This window comes from Coregonus clupeaformis, chromosome 17 (assembly GCF_020615455.1).
Source record: "Coregonus clupeaformis isolate EN_2021a chromosome 17, ASM2061545v1, whole genome shotgun sequence".
NCBI classification, from domain to species: Eukaryota; Metazoa; Chordata; class Actinopteri; order Salmoniformes; family Salmonidae; genus Coregonus; species Coregonus clupeaformis.
The window spans coordinates 1,534,034-1,548,862 of record NC_059208.1 but is presented as its reverse complement, the minus strand read 5'-3'; the positions used below and the strand labels follow the sequence as shown (position 1 = coordinate 1,548,862).

At 42.0% G+C, this 14,829-nt stretch overlaps 1 long non-coding RNA gene across 1 annotated transcript; it reads left to right on the top strand.

Annotated features, from left to right (window-relative positions):
• The first annotated feature begins 9,914 nt into the window (after positions 1-9,914).
• On the top strand, positions 9,915-14,027 carry LOC121542410. The gene is made up of 5 exons (XR_005995900.2): positions 9,915-10,271; positions 10,686-10,724; positions 11,076-11,117; positions 11,360-11,468; positions 13,711-14,027. It is a non-coding gene; the product is annotated as an uncharacterized LOC121542410 (long non-coding RNA).
• The last annotated feature ends 802 nt before the right edge of the window (positions 14,028-14,829 follow it).

Here is a 14,829-nt window from a genome sequence, read left to right as displayed (position 1 = left end):
TCATTTGCTGACTTCTGTAATCGCAAAAGTCTTGGTTTCTTGCACATAAATATCAGAAGTCTACTTCCTAAGTTTGAGTTATTCACTGCGTTAGCACACTCCGCCAACCCTGACGTTCTAGCAGTGTCTGAATCCTGGCTCAGGAAGGCCACCAAAAATTCTGAAATTTCCATCCCCAACTATAACATTTTCCATCTAGATAGAACTGCCAAAGGGGGTGGAGTTGCAATCTACTGTAGAGATAGCCTGCAGAGCTCTATCATACTATCCAGGTCTGTGCCCAAACAGTTTGAGCTTCTACTTCTAAAAAATCCACCTTTCCAGAAATAAGTCTCTCACTGTTGCCGCTTGCTACAGACCCCCTCAGCCCCCAGCTGTGCCCTGGACACCATATGTGAATTGATTGCCCCCATTTATCCTCAGAGTTCGTACTGCTTGGTGACCTAAATTGGGATATGCTTAATCCCCCAGCCATCCTACAATCCAAACTAGATGCCCTCAACCTCACGCAAATTATCAACGAACCTACCAGGTACAACCCTAAATCCGTAAACATGGGTACCCTCATAGATATCATCCTGACTAACATACCCTCTAAATACACCTCCGCTGTCTTCAACCAGGATCTCAGCGATCACTGCCTTATTGCCTGCGTCCGTAACGGGTCCGCGGTCAAACGACCACCCCTCATCACTGTCAAACGCTCCCTAAAACACTTTAGCGAGCAGGCCTTCCTAATTGACCTGGCCCAGGTATCCTGGATGGATATAGATCTCATTCCGTCAGTAGAGGATGCCTGGTTGTTCCTTAAAAGTAATTTCCTCTCAATCTTAAATAAACATGCCCCATTCAAAAATACAGAACTAAGAACCGATATAGCCCCTGGTTCTCCTCAGACTTGACTGCCCTTGACCAGCACAAAAACATCCTGTGGCGTACAGCATTAGCATCAAATAGCCCCCGCGATATGCAACTTTTCAGGGAAGTTAGGAACCAATATACACAAGCAGTCAGGAAAGCAAATGCTAACTTTTTCAAACAGAAATTTGCATCCTGTAGCACTAACTCCAAAAAGTTTTGGGACACTGTAAAGTCCATGGAGAATAAGAGCACTTCCTCCCAGCTGCCCACTGCACTGAGGCTAGGAAACACTATCACCACCGATAAATCAGTAATCAGTATATTCTTTAAGACTTCCTCCTCTGAGGCTGTGAGCTCACAGCTGCCTAGCTACCGCCCTAGTTACCCACCTAGTTACCCACCCAGTTACCCGCCCCATGGAGTAAGCCCACTGGGGGTAAAGAAGAACATGAAGAGAAAAACATGCACTTTAATCGATATGTTATGTCACGCTCTTTCTCTACCTCTCTATCTTTCTCTCTGTTATATTTGCCTTTCTAGTGTACTATTTTCCTCCTCTCTCTCCCTCCTCCTCTCTTTCCATGTCTCTCTTTCAAAACCACTGCTTTCCTATTATTGCTTCTGTAAAAGACTTTCCCCTTTAAGTCATTTGCATGACTTCTGAAGTTTTGACTTCTCATTTGGGTTTGGCCTTGGGGCATGTCATGCAATCTGCTTGTCTGAGTGCGGTGATTCTGGGGTTTATGGTATTAATCACCAGTCACATAATTATTTGACTATATGAATATACATTGGTTACAAATTCCAGGGACTGTCTCCTCTAAATACACTCCTGTCTATTCTGAATATCTTATTAATTTGAATTAGTTCATTAGTCCATTTTTAATACTCTGTCCTTGCACATTAGTGATGTAACAGTTGTTCTGCCTGTTTTCACCGTAGTACTGTAAAGACAAAGAGCAGAACCTAACTTCCTAAAATCCCAGGCTTATAGTATAACACATAAACCTAACCACCACATTACATTTAGCAAAATACTCATAAGAGCAGAGATACAGAGATATGACGGATTAAATTTGGGAATAAGTTATATTTAATGTCTGTAACTAGGTTTAGATAGATTTTTGACCAGTGTCTATTCATAGAGTGAAAATGGTGGCTTTATGAAGTATTATAAGTATCCTTCTTCTACGAGACAGATCATTGTTTACTTTTTAAAAGCACAACACTGTCAATCCTTATTAGATAATGATGCAATTGACAGAGAAACAACACAATCAACACAGTTCTAACCATTATGGAGGCCACAACCAAACCAAAGATAAACGTACTTACTGAATGTTGTTTTCTTCTTGGATGTAGAGTATGTAACAGCAGTATGTTCAGCAGGTACGCATCACACAAGGAGAAGAGTGTATGTGTTCTCTCTCTCTCTCTCGGTTCCCTGTACAGGTGTCAGAGCAGGTGCATACGCTCTGTGTGTCTCATGTGTGGGTATGGAGCTTGCACGCTATGTTGGCAATGTTACAGTAATCAGGCCTTAGTTCACAGTCATTTTATGTAAAACATAATCATCATCATATCAGAGAAAAATATATTCTCAGAGAATACATGTTTGTGTCTTGTAAAAAGACTTGAAATCTCTTTTATGTCATCTTTTCAAATGCCTCAAACACAGGTGAACTTTAAAATACACATTAACATGAAAACATCAAACCCTGAACCAGTGGTTAGTTGCAACTTGTTCCGACTCAAACATGAGAGACATGTTCTTTGTATATCTGTGAGTAGACACACCGGTCAAGGCCCTGTTATTGTACGTCCATTCCACACAATTACCTTTAACTCACCTTTATGGAAGTTTAGACCCTTGGGATTACCCTATGACATCATATCAACCTTGGAACATGGTCAAAAAAACAACCTTGTAGTGAGGTTTAGTGTTGTTTCATATCTTTGTGCTTATGAAACACTACATAGGGCAGAAGCTCTCTCCATTCAGTGCTCTCTCCGTTCAGTGCTCTCTCCATTCAGTCTTCTTTCCATTCAGTGAGGGAGGGGAATGTTTGCACAGATGACAATGACAGTGAGATGCAGGTAAACAAATATTTGTATTTCTGAAGACGAAGAGATTGGGCAATGGGTGGAAAATTCCAGAATGACTAGGCCCTATATTCAATCAAGTAGCCTCACAGTAATATAAGTAATGCTACCGTCTTTCCCTGTAACAGCGTGGCAGGCCAAAGGACACACAATGACTGGAGTTTGGGAGACAGCTGTGGCCATATTTCACTAAACATTACATAACAATATGAACACAATGGCATATTAATAACAAAGAGATCAAATGTTGTTCCTCACTGCACTGTTCCTTGTTAGAAATATGACAGGCTGAAACTGTTGACTTTATAAGCCGGTACTGAACATTTGACCTTTAGTTGATGATCCATACAGATTTGTATGCCAGAGGGTTGAGTTTCCTCAGACAGAGCCTCAACCATTACTGTGTATAAAATAAACAACTTATAGAGATTGGAAACCCACATAAAACGTCTATCAATGAGGAACTCTTTAGGAGTAGTGAGTGGGTGATGAACCTCAACCAATGGAAACGTCAACAGACACAGCGGACCCAGATAGTGACACTGTTATGTACACAGCATGAGACCTATACATTATAGAAACATCTAACATAGCCTACCCTCAATATGAGAAGGATATTACCACCCTATAGGGCTGGGGTGAAATATGAGCAGCTTAATATCAACACATAGAGGCCAAATTCAATAGGCTGTCATTGTTCACAATGCAGATATACAGTATGTTTACTCTGAAAACAGGAAAAATCTATCTGTGAAGGGAGTCTTTTTTTTTTTTTTGTATACTACTGTGTAAATAGTGAAATGTGAATAATTGAATTGGACCTCTATTGAGTTAGCCAATGGCATTATTTAAGATGAACTGGACACACAGCGACAACAAAAGCCAACCCCTATCTCAAAGATATAATCATCATGACTGGACATTAGGTGTACCATCAACTTTGACACACCAATAGTACTTTCCCTGCCTCACAGTTACATATGGCTAGACACACAGCAGACTATGGGACTGTAGGTTACCACACAGAGAGGCCAGTTGTAAGGTTCTGTTCCTAAACGTAGCAGCAGATACAGTGGTCTACCCTCCCATGGAGCAGGCTGCCTGATAAACAACAAGCCAGCTCACTGTAATCCCCTAGGACCCCTTTCTAATTAGCAGTAATAATGACACTCATTAGGAAAAGGAACAGTACATGTAGCACGATTACCTGCTTTTTCCTGCTTTAAATACTTATTTGGCATTGTCATTGTCATGGAAGGGCGCAACTTTTTCTGTGGATGGGAGGAGGGACATTTTGAAATTGCATTTTTGTCCCCCCCCCCTAGTTTAATCATTAGAATGTGATACAAAACGCGGCGACGGTGCGCTTTAGGACCAAGCGGACGTCTCCAAGCGGTCAGGTAGGCTGTTTGTGGAGTGTTTATCCGACTGGATAACAAACAAAAAAATTAAAAATTATAAAATATGTACTCCCCACTTCTAAAACCAAAGTTGCGCCCCTGTTGTCATGCATGATGAGTTGCTGGCTAAAGCAGAAACAGAAAGGCTACCAAGCTACATGCAAGGTGCAGTGGCCTGCTTCTGAATATGGACAGCAATAGTTGAGTATCTGTCCCATGTAGCTAAATAATGGGTGCACACTACAGAGTCTGCAGCAATGGCGTTACGGGACAAGCCACCACCTGCAGGCAGAGCCAGAGCCAGAGCCAGGACATCTCTGTTTATTTTTCAAACGATCAACTGACCAGAAGGTGGAGGCAGAACCAAAGAAGCTAAAACCACCTGTCAGGACTCCTGAGCTATGCAACATGGGACAACAGACAGTCGAATAGAATAGTCACAACATCGGTCCGTCCATTCTAGGTAAAAAAAACAAAAAACAGATCCAACCACATAATGGCTCTGGTCCAACCATTTCATCTCAATCATGACCCTTTTGGAAGCAAACAGTTATCTACATGTCTATTTTATGTTTGTGCTGTAGCTTTATGCCTATCTATGCTGCAACTAATTATATGAGACTATATATACGGCGCTTTCACACATCCCCTTATGATTTGGTTCCTAGTGCCTTTGGTACCCTGATCCACGCTATAAACTATGTGAGAAACGAAAAAACAAACCCTGGCTGAAACGAATCCTGCACCTGCGTGAGTAGTACAGTCGTGGTCAAAAGTTTTGAGAATGACACAAGTATTGGTCTTCACAAAGTTCGCTGCTTCAGTGTTATGAGATATTTTTGTCAGATGTTACTATGGTATACTGAAGTATAATTACAAGCATTCCATAAGTGTCAAAGGCTTTTATTGACAATTACATTAAGTTTATGCAAAGAGTCAATATTTGCAGTGTTGACCCTTCTTTTTCAAGACCTCTGCAATCTGCCCTGGCATGTTGTCAATTAACTTATTGGCCACATCCTGACTGATGGCAGCCCATTCTTGCATAATCAATGCTTGGAGTTTGTCAGACTTTGTGGGTTTTTGTTTGTCCACCCGCCTCTTGAGGATCGACCACAAGTTCTCAATGGGATTAAGGTCTGGGGAGTTTCCTGGCCATGGACCCAAAATTTCGATGTTTTGTTCCCCGAGCCGCTTAGTTATCACTTTTGCCATATGGCAAGGTGCTCCATCATGCTGGAAAAGGCATTGTTCGTCACCAAACTGTTCTTGGTTGGTTGGGAGAAGTTGCTCTCGGAGGATGTGTTGGTACCATTCTTTATTCATGGCTGTGTTCTTAGGCAAAATTGTGAGTGAGCCCACTCCCTTGGCTGAGAAGCAACCCCACACATGAATGGTCTCAGGATGCTTTACTGTTGGCATGACATAGGACTGATGGTAGCGCTCACCTTGTCTTCTCCGGACAAGGTGTTTTCCGGATGCCCCAAACAATCGGAAAGGGGATTCATCAGATAAAATGACTTTACCCCAGTCCTCAGCAGTCAAATCTGTACCTTTTGCAGATTATCAGTCTGTCCCTGATGTTTTTCCTGGAGAGAAGTGGCTTCTTTGCTGCCCTTCTTGACACCATCCTCCAAAAGTCTTCGCCTCACTGTGCGTGCAGATGCACTCACACCTGCCTGCTGCCATTCCTGAGCAAGCTCTGCACTGGTGGTGCCCCGATCCCGCAGCTGAATCAACTTTAGGAGACGGACCTGGCGCTTGCTGGAAAAAGCCATACCTCAGACTGGCCAATAAAAATAAAATATTAAGATGGGCAGTCTGAAATATGGCTTTTTCTTTGCAACTCTGCCTAGAAGGTCAGCATCCCGGAGTCGCCTCTTCACTGTTGACGTTGAGACTGGTGTTTTTGCGGGTACTATTTAATTAAGCTGCCAGTTGAGGACCTGTAAGGCGCCTGTTTCTCAAACTAGACACTCTAATGTATTTGTCCTCTTGCTCAGTTGTGCACTGGGGCCTCCCACTCCTCTTTCTATTCTGGTTAGAGACAGTTTGCGCTGTTCTGTGAAGGGAGTAGCCTTCATTTCTCAGAACAAGAATAGACTGACGAGTTTCAGAAGAAAGTTCTTTGTTTCTGGCCATTTTGATTCTGTAATCGAACCCCCAATTGCTGATGCTCGAGGTACTCAACTAGTCTCAAGAAGGCTAGTTTTATTGCTTCTTTAATCAGCACAACAGTTTTCAGCTGTGCTAACATAATTGTAAAAGGGTTTTCTAATGATCAATTAGCCTTTTAAAATGATAAACTTGGATTAGCAAACACAATGTGCCATTGGAACACAGGACTGATGGTTGCTGATAATGGGCCTCTGTACGCCTATGTAGATATTCCATAAAAAATCAGCCGTTTCCAGCTACAATAGCCATTTACAACATTAACAATGTCTACACTGTATTTCTGATCAATTTGACGTTATTTTAATGGACCAAAAGATTTGCTTTTCTTTCGAAAACAATGACATTTCTAAAATAGAACTTTGTTGTACTTGTGATGCTTGACGCGCTGCAAGTCCAGCCTCTCCCATCTCATTGTTTTTTTAGGAGCATATATCCACGTGGGTGATTGAAAGATTAACTGAGGTCCATACTCCAGTCTAGTTGGTAGTGGTAATGCACTTTAAAGTTGGTTGCCAACTGCCATATAATGTCCGAAGAAGAAGAAGAAGCCTGAAGGAGGAGAGATTACTAGAAACAAACTCGGTTTACCCATTTATCTGTGGATTAATTGTTGGAGTAGAGGACCTTGTGCATTTCAGGTAAAATAACAACCCAATGTTTATATCCCAGGACAAATTAGCTAGCAACAGCAAGCTAAATTGCCACATGTTTAATGCTTTTCGACCTGTCCCAAAGTTAATATACTTGGTTCAGAGTTCTTTTTGATATTTCAACCTGCGTTTTGATTTTTCAACCTGCATGTCCTGATCGCATCTGGTGTGGGTGGACAAAATCAACATCTGCATGATAGCGTGTAAGCATCTTATTTTGTATGGAATATAAGAACTATATATATGAACTATAAGAGCCATATTTTGCCTATATAGCCTATTTAGTTGGTATATCCTACTGCTCTGAAAGCCTCTACATTGTTTTTTGCTGGACGATTGTCTGACCCATCTCTTTAACTCCGTCGGGGTTTCACATAGACTACTCGCCGGATAGGGAGCATGTTGGCGTTTGTCCTGGAGGCAGAACTGAGCGATTTCCGCTAGCTGTTCCAGCTGCAACGTCAAAAATGTCTATATCGTAATAATTCGTGAAAATAAAAATGTGCTTTTTGGTCTTAATTTAAGGTTAGGCATTAGGGTTAGTGGTGTGGTTAAGATTAGGGTTAGGTTTAAAATCCGATTTTATGACTTTGTGGCTGTGCCAGCTAGTGACCACTCTGCAGAGCTAGTGACCACCCTCCAGGGTAAGATTCATGACAATAAATGCCAACCTGCGGATAGGGACAGTAATGCTTCAAACGACGTATTCCGGCCGGTAGGTTCTAATTTAGATCCCACGCCTCCGACCAACTGAGAGACAATCATGCTGTTTGTTGATTTTTCTGCTATTCTGCCAGACTGGAATTATTCTATTATGTTACGCTTACCCTCCAAATGCCAACAGTTCAGTAAAAAACAGGAAGGACGAGCTTTATTCCTGTTAGGAATTTCATGAATTTAAGAATGTCCTAAAACTCATACTTGAAGAGATGGGATCACAAATGGCTGCTTTGTAGTGTATGATTTAGACTAATATTCCTGGTCCATTATTTCACAGGTTGGTTTCGAAACATCAGGATTAAAAAAGGTAGGTATGTCAACACACTCTCCCTCATTCATCAGTATTAATGCCTCACATGATACAAATGTCACCCCCCCAGCTATAGAATGATCTTTACATTGAATGATCTATACATATACACTACCAGTCAAAAGTTTGGACACACCTACCCATTCAAGGGTTTTTCTTTATTTTTACAATTTTTTACATTGTAGAAACTATGAAATAACACATATGGAATTATGTAGTAACCAAAAGTGTTAAACAAATCAAAATAGATGTTATATTTGAGATTCTTGAAATAGCCACCCTTTGCCTTGATGACAGCTTTGCACACTCGGCATTCTCTCAACCAGCTTCATGAGGTAGTCACCTGGAATGCATTTCAATTAACAGGTGTGCCTTTTTAAAAGCTAATTTGTGGAATTTCTTTCCTTAATGCGTTTGAGCCAATCAGTTGTGTTGTGACAAGGTAGGGGTGATATACAGAAGATAGCCCTATTTGGTAAAAGACCAAGTCCATATTATGGCATGCATAACAGCTCAAATAATCAAAGAGAAACGACAGTCCATCATTACTTTAAGACATGAAGGTCAGTCAATCCGGAACATTTCAAGAACTTTGAAAGTTTCTTCAAGTGCAGTCGCAAAAACCATCAAGCGCTATGATGAAATTGGCTCTCATGAGGACCGCCACAGGAATGGAAGACCCAGAGTTACCTCTGCTGCAGTTCGAGTTACCAGCCTCGGAAATTGCAGCCCAAATAAAGGCATCACAGAGTTCAAATAACAGACACATCTCAACATCAACTGTTCAGAGGAGAATCAGGCCTTCATGGTCGAATTGCTGCAAAGAAACTACTACTAAAGGACACCAATAAGAAGAAGAGATGTGCTTGGGCCAAGAAACACAAGCAATGGACATTAGACCGGTAGAAATGTGTCCTTTGGTCTGGAGTCCAAATGTGAGATTTTTGGTTCCAACCGCCGTGCCTTAGTGAGACGCGGTGTGGGTGAACGGATGATCTCCGCATGTGTAGTTCCCACCGTAAAGCATGGAGGAGGAGGTGTTATGGTTTGGGGGTGCTTTGCTGGTGACACTGTTTGTGATTTACACTTAACCAGCATGGCTACCACAGCATTCTGCAGCGATACACCATCCCATCTGGTTTGGGCTTAGTGGGACAATCATTTGTTTTTCAACAGGACAATGACCCAACACACCTCCAGGGTGTGTAAGGGCTATTTTACCAAGAAGGAGAGTGATGGAGTGCTGCATCAGATGACCTGGCCTCCACAATCCCCCAACTTCAACCCAATTGAGATGGTTTGGGATGAGTCGGACCGCAGAGTGAAGGAAAAGCAGCCAACAAGTGCTCAGCATATGTGGGAACACCTTCAAGACTATTGGAAAAGCATTCCAGGTGAAGCTGGTTGAGAGAATGCCAAGAGTGTGCAAAGCTGTCATCAAGGCAAAGGGTGGCTTTTTGAAGAATCTCAAATATAAAATATATTTTGATTTGTTTAACACTTTTTTGGTTACTACATGATTCCATATGTGTTGTTTCATAGTTTTGATGTCTTCACTATTATTCTACAATGTAGAAAATAGTAAAAATAAAAACCCTTGAATGAGTGTGTCCAAACTTTTGACCCGTACTGTATACAAACACTATACGTTATTATAACCCAAGATTAAAACCAAGATAACCCATTATACTGGTATCTTTTTGTCTCTATTCCACTGGATGGCTGTTGTGATGAGTTGTCTGTTCTGGCCAGCAGTGTAATCCTCCTCTGCCTGTTTGTGTGAATACATCTCTCTCTTTCTCTCAGTTGCAATGACGGACGTGTGTTTCCAGTGTAATGACTCAATGTGCTCAAAATTGAACACAATTTATGATCATGGAGATCAGAACACAAGTCTGCTGGTTCCATGTCCTATCCAGCAATGCACCTCCAATCCCGAAACTTCCCGCTTGGATAAATTGTATTATGTTTGGTGCAGAAATGTCTCAGCGAGCTTCCAGCCTGCCCTGGAGGCCAACAGCACAGCCATTACCAACTATGAACAAGCCAGTGAGTGTCTCTGTGAAGGCCCAAGATAGTACAACGTGGAAGAAATGCTAGTGGGTAGTGAACAAAGCGATGGTCCTTGATGTCAATAATCCCAAGGGGCTATAGGAAGTTACCAGTAGCCTATAATATGGAGCAGGGTTCTTCAATTCCGGTCCTGGAGGGCCGAAACACCTCTGTTTTTCATCCTCTCCTTCTAATCAGGGGCTAATTCAGACCTGGGACACCAGGTGAGTGCAATTAACTACCAGGTAGAAATAAAAAACAGAAGTGTTTCGGCCCTCCAGGACCGGAATTGAAGAACCCTGATATAGAGTATGACAAAACTCTACTAACCACACCAAACCAAAAACTAATTTCTATATGTGATCCATCAGTCAGTTGCATGTAGGTTAATCAACCGTTCTGCTATTTCAGATTGCACTGTCATCGGCATCGCGCCAACTACTGTGAATGGTGAGTGTGTCATTGATTCAAACATTCTGTATTATTTTCACAAACTCTCTGTAGAGAATCTTATGGTAATTTTACACAGCACTATTTATGCAGTGTCCCTTGCTGAATTGAACACTAAGGCGAGGATTCAGTCTGATTGCGCTTTGTCCACAATGCACGTTTTAAAGGCAATGTTCCTGCGTTCGCAGAGACTACATTCAGTGTGCCGCATTGTCCAAATTCACAATCGGATTGAATCCCATCCTAACTTTGTCGGCGAGACTTATTGTAATTGGCCTGTGTACAGTTCAGTGAATCCCTAACAAAGACATCTGCAGTCTGGATGTTATGAGTTGTTTGTCTTGGTGACAGGTTCAGACTTCACTGGAGCTGGTGATCAATATGGACATCCTGGTGAGTGCAGAAATACACAGAGCAGCAATGCTCAGCTCAACACTGACAATTACACTCTGACACAGACTAATATACTCAGTGGTTTAGCAAATGTTACTTTCTTTTGTAATTTTATTAATCTGTTGATTGCTTAATGCCTCATGCTTTATGATTCCTCCTCATTGTAAATAACTAGTCCTCCAAATGTAATATAATACATACTTATTGAATCATTTTGTGTTCCTTTATCTGTTGTTCTTAAGGGGATGAACTGTGGTGGGTTTTACTGATCCCTGTCCTGGTCGTTTGCATTGGCATTGCTTGCTGGTGTATCAAGAAGCGCAACAGAAGTAGAAACTATGTCATATAAGGGTGAGTGTGTTCTGCATCAGGCTGTTACGGTCTCCTGAGTGGCGCAGTGGTCTAAGGCACTGCATCGCAGTGCTAACTGTGCCACTAGAGATCCTGGTTCGAATCCAGGCTCTGTCGCAGCAGGCCGCGACCGGGAGACTCATGGGTGGCGCACAATTGGTCCAGGGTAGGGGAGGGAATGGCCGGCAGGGATGTAGCTCATTTGATAGAGCATGGCGTTTGCAACGCCAGGGTTGTGGGTTCAATTCCCACGGGGGGCCAGTATAAAAAAATTAAATTAAATATATATGTATTCACTAACTGTAAGTCGCTCTGGATAAGAGCGTCTGCTAAATGAGTAAAATGTAACGACAGACTTGCATATACAGTGGGGAGAACAAGTATATGATACACTGCCGATTTTGCAGGTTTTCCTACTTACAAAGCATGTAGAGGTCTGTAATTTTTATCATAGGTACACTTCAACTGTGAGAGACGGAATCAAAAACAAAAATCCAGAAAATCACATTGTATGATTTTTAAGTAATTAATTTGCATTTTATTGCATGACATAAGTATTTGATCACCTACCAACCAGTAAGAATTCCGGCTCTCACAGACCTGTTAGTTTTTCTTTAAGAAGCCCTCCTGTTCTCCACTCATTACCTGTATTAACTGCACCTGTTTGAACTCGTTACCTGTATAAAAGACACCTGTCCACACACTCAATCAAACAGACTCCAACCTCTCCACAATGGCCAAGACCAGAGAGCTGTGTAAGGACATCAGGGATACAATTGTAGACCTGCACAAGGCTGGGATGGGCTACAGGACAATAGGCAAGCAGCTTGGTGAGAAGGCAACAACTGTTGGCGCAATTATTAGAAAATGGAAGAAATTCAAGATGATGGACAATCACCCTCGGTCTGGGGCTCCATGCAAGATCTCACCTTGTGGGGCATCAATGATCATGAGGAAGGTGAGGGATCAGCCCAGAACTACACGGCAGGACCTGGTCAATGACCTGAAGAGAGCTGGGACCACAGTCTCAAAGAAAACCATTAGTAACACACTACGCCGTCATGGATTAAAATCCTGCAGCGCACGCAAGGTCCCCCTGCTCAAGCCAGCGCATGTCCAGGCCCGTCTGAAGTTTGCCAAGGAGGAATGGGAGAAGGTCATGTGGTCTGATGAGACAAAAATTGAGCTTTTTGGTCTAAACTCCACTCGCCGTGTTTGGAGGAAGAAGAAGGATGAGTACAACCCCAAGAACACCATCCCAACCGTGAAGCATGGAGGTGGAAACATCATTCTTTGGGGATGCTTTTCTGCAAAGGGGACAGGATGACTGCACCGTATTGAGGGGAGGATGGATGGGGCCATGTATCGCGAGATCTTGGCCAACAACCTCCTTCCCTCAGTAAGAGCATTGAAGATGGGTCGTGGCTGGGTCTTCCATCATGACAACGACCCGAAACACACAGCCAGGGCAACTAAGGAGTGGCTCCGTAAGAAGCATCTCAAGGTCCTGGAGTGGCCTAGCCAGTCTCCAGACATGAACCCAATAGAAAATCTTTGGAGGGAGCTGAAAGTCCGTATTTCCCAGCGACAGCCCCGAAACCTGAAGGATCTGGAGAAGGTCTGTATGGAGGAGTGGGCCAAAATCCCTGCTGCAGTGTGTGCAAACCTGGTCAAGACCTACAGGAAACGTATGATCTCTGTAATTGCAAACAAAGGTTTCTGTACCAAATATTAAGTTCTGCTTTTCTGATGTATCAAATACTTGTCATGCAATAAAATGCAAATTAATTACTTAAAAATCATACAATGTGATTTTCTGGATTTTTGTTTTAGATTCCGTCTCTCACAGTTGAAGTGTACCTATGATAAAAATTACAGACCTCTACATGCTTTGTAAGTAGGAAAACCTGCAAAATCGGCAGTGTATCAAATACTTGTTCTCCCCACTGTAGCTTATGATTATAATGTCACTGAGGACCTGACCACCAGACATTCGTAGAGACTGTGATTATAATGTCACTGAGGACCTGACCACCAGACATTCGTAGATACTGTGATTATAATGTGACTGAGGACCTGACCACCAGACCAGATACTGTGATTATAATGTCACTGAGGACCTGACCACCAGACCAGATACTGTGATTATAATGTCACTGAGGACCTGACCACCAGACCAGATACTGCTGCTTGCTACATCCTTTTCATTCTCTCTTCCCTCTCTTTCCATTTATTTCTGTAGGAGAAAGTGACAGGGACAGCTCTCAGGACTACCCATCCCTTAACCAAGCTGTTTGGACCAAACCCCCAGATCAGGATGCTGCTGCATTATCTCTGCCTTCATTCCATCTCTTTAACTCTTCTTCGTAAAGTTTCATATTCAGATTATTGTATAACAGTACTGGTAAACCAATGCCTTGCATAAGTTTTACTCAATTGTACTGACATCAGCCGGCTGAAGCGTAGTCTTAGGAGTGCTGATGGGAATAAATCAGGTTTAGGAAAATGTCATGCCACGCAAAGTAAATTGTCTAATTCACTATGTACTGTACCGTGGGTTTCATAAGTATTCTTGATATGGTTGACATTGGCAAAGACTAAGGAGTTGTTCAGGATAAAAATAAATGGGATGGAGCTAAGCACAGGCCAAATCCTAGAGTAAAAACGGCTTCAGTCTGCTATACACCAGACACTAGGAGAGGAATTCACCTTTCAGCAGGACAATAACCTATAACACAAGGCCAAATTGACTTTGGAGTTGCTTACCAAGAAGACAGTGAATGTTCCTGAGTGGCCAAGTTACAGTTTTGACTTAAATCCGCTTGAAAACCTAGGGCAAGACTTAAATATTGCTGCCTAGCCATGATCCCCAACATCTTGACAGAGCTTGAAGAATTTGTAAAAGAATGACGGGAAAATATTGCACAATCCAGGTGTGCATAGCTCTTACAGATGTACCCAAGAAGACTAACAGTTGTAATCCCTGCAAAAGGTGTTTCTAACATGTATTGACTCAGGGGGGTGAATACTTCTCTAATCAAGGTATATTAGTGTAAATTGTTTTTATAATCTTAAAATGTTTTGGCATTACAGAGTATTTTGTGTGGATCATTGAAAAAAAAGACAATTAAATCAATTTTAATCCCATATGTGAAGAAATCCAAGGGGGTTGAATGATGCTGTATTATTATAGTACTGTACTCAAGTGTTGGAGATGCAGTGTGTCAGAAAATGATTATGAAATATTTATCTTTTTAACTTTCTCAAATAAATTGCTATATAAATGAATGTATATTTTGTGTTGCATTTATTGCCATCTTTCTGGTGTCACGTAATGTATCTGGGTATACACATTTTTCAG